This window comes from Macaca nemestrina, chromosome 18 (genome assembly GCF_043159975.1).
Source record: "Macaca nemestrina isolate mMacNem1 chromosome 18, mMacNem.hap1, whole genome shotgun sequence".
Lineage (NCBI taxonomy): Eukaryota > Metazoa > Chordata > Mammalia > Primates > Cercopithecidae > Macaca > Macaca nemestrina.
The window spans coordinates 30194504-30197444 of NC_092142.1; the positions used below are offsets into that span (position 1 = coordinate 30194504).

At 40.1% G+C, this 2941-nt stretch overlaps 1 pseudogene; it reads right to left on the reverse strand.

Moving 5' to 3' along the window:
* Positions 1–641: 641 nt before the first annotated feature.
* Positions 642–1827, reverse strand: LOC105483018 (mitochondrial protein C2orf69 pseudogene; annotated as a pseudogene).
* Between the last annotated feature and the right edge of the window lie 1114 nt (positions 1828–2941).

Sequence of the window (2941 nt, forward strand, 5' to 3'; positions counted from 1 at the left end):
GCCACCACATTTGGCTATGTTTTTGAAAACCACCTTTACACTATTGTACCTTTTTGGATATTGGGAAACAAATATATTTTGACTCTCAAGAAAAACGCACTTGGTGGCACACTAAAGAATGAGTTAATGAGTTTACAAAACGTAAGAGGCAGGGTACAGTTGCTCCGAAATGATAGGAAACAACATTATGCCTTTGCTTTTGTTTGAAGAGAAACAAAATGTTGTCACTCAAGTTTTAAGTGCAGTGCCAAAATAGCTAATTACTGTTAAAATGTCGCCAAAATGAGTACCATTACTCAGAAAATCAACTATTTCCAACAGAAAAAATTTTAGTTACCTTTTACAAGAACTATGTTGTAACTTTCATTTTTAAGGGTCTTATATTGCCTGAGTATTATAACAAACCTCTTTGTTAGATTTCAAATTAACTAATTCTAACGCAACCCAAATTAAAAACTGCTCACATTTATGAGCAAGAAATACTATTGCACATTACACTCATATGTGAAGAATGTGGGCTTTCCCCCATGCCCCCCAAAAACTGAATTACATTCTATGAATTACATTCCATTATCTGAATTTATAACACTCAAAGTGCTTATGCTCTTCCACTGAACAAGTACATTAATATAATTGTAGCCTCAAAATTCTTCATGAACTCTGAAGTGAATACGGTGGGAGCTTCCTTTGTGAAATGAATTCGGCTAGTAGCCTGCAAACCGATATCCCCAAGTATCTAGAACAAATTTATTTTGCTCCTTTCCAATCCAAGATCTTATTGGATCACATACTTGACAAATTGTTACGTGAATGTGAACAATAATCCCTGTTTGTGCAAATTCTTTCAAGACTTGTGGATAAGTAACCCAAGTATTGCTTCCTCCGGAATGACCACAATCCAGTCAATACATTGTTCTTATGCTTTATTAAAAGCATCTATGTTCTTGTCTTTCTTGGCTTCTTTCCATTAAAAAAGAAACTGATTCAAAACAACGTAACCTTTATTGAATCCAGTCAAAGTAAAAGATGCATCCCTTAGTGATGTTGGATAAAAACTCACGGCCAACTCATCAGGTTTTTCACAGGTCCTCTCTTTTTCTCCCTGGGAAAGATTTGTAGTATCAGAAGAAATGGACTACAACTAGATGCTGTGGAGTCCTTGTTCCAAACAATGAAATTTTTATTTGATAAACTACTCTGACTTCGAAGCACTAACTAATAACATATAAAGGTGCTTAAAAGCTCCAGAGTCACTATTCTTTTCTGGGGAACCAAAGTTACTACTTTTTACAAAATTATCATGGCAGCTGAATTTCTGCAAATGCATTTGGGAGCACTTCATCACCCAAACATAGCTCTTGGGGAAACGGTGAGCTAAAATGGTGGCAACATTTTCTAGATTCCGATTTTCCCATTGGTAATTCACAGGATGACACAGTCATAATTTCATGGTGATTCTGCACATCCCCCAGGAAAGAGAGGACGTGGTGGCTGTGGCTCCTCCCTCGCCCGCTCCCCGGAGATGTCCCGCTGCTCCAGTACCCCGCCGGCCGCCGCCAGCAGGAGCAACTGGGCGCTGCGATGCGGGTGGGCTCCAGGCATGGCGGACTCCAGGCATGGCGGACTCACTCCAGGCATGGCGGACTCACTCCAGGCATGGCGGACTCACTCCAGGCATGGCGGACTCACTCCAGGCATGGCGGACGGGGAAGCTCTGAGTCAGTGCCTGACGACGGAGGGGGAGCATCGTAAACCGCTGCTGCTGCTAAATTCGGGGTTCTGCCCTGAGAGCAGGACCAGGCATCTCTAATTCTAAGCTGCGGCAGCAGAAGCAGCAGCCGCGGGGACCGCAAAAGCCCCAGCTGCTGGCAGGCGGAGGGTGGGGGATCCTGAGGGAGGGACTGCGCAGGACGCCCAACTGTAGGGGCCCGCGTGGCCAGGCCTGAAGCCGGCGCTGGGCGACCATGTCAGAGGCTGACTTCAGCGCGCAGCACCGGATTTCATTCTTTCTATGGTTAAATCCTATTCCATTGTGTGTATACACCATATTTGGTTCATCCATTTATCCCTGATGGACGCTAAGATTGATTCCATATCTTGGCTATTATCAGTAGAGCTATGATAAATATGGGAGTGCAGATATCTCTTCAATATACTGATTTTATTTCCTTTTGATATATACTCAATAATGAGATTGCTGGATGGTATGGTAGTTCCATTTTTAGGTTTTTGCTTTTCTTTTGTTGTTGTTGTTGTTGTTTCTATTTTTGTTTTGAGAAACCTGCATAGTTTTCTATGCACATTTCTAACAAATAGATGAATAAATCTAAAAATGTACTAAATTTACATTCGCATCAACAGTGTATAAGTGTTCCCTTTTCTCCACATCCTCATTAAACTTGTTATCTTTCATCTTCTTGATAATTCTAAATGCGGCGAGGTGACATCTCACGTGATTTTGTTGCATTTTCCAGATGATTGGGGATGTTGAGCATTTCTTTGTGTCTTCTATGGAAAAATGTCTATTGAGGTCTTTTGCTCACTCTTCAGTTGGGTTTTTTTATTTCTATTGCTGTTGAGTTGAATCCCTTATGTAATCTGGATATTAATTCCTTGGCAAATGCACATATTTTTTTTTCTAGATTGTTCTTTCCCTCTGTTAATAAATTTGTATGCTGTCCAGAGCTTTTATTTTAATAGTTTATTGATATTAATTTTTCTGTTTTCTGACTTGATACAGAGGTAAGAGTCAGCCCTCAGCTTCAAAGGTTATCTCTCTTCTATCTCGCTGCTTTTAAGAGTTTTTTCTTTTTGATGCCATTCAGTTTAATCATTATTCTTTCAAGATTTATTTTATTTATAATGATACCTAATAATTGTACATATTTATGAGGTACAGTGTGATGTTTCAATGCATTTGTACAGTGTACAATGACCTAAT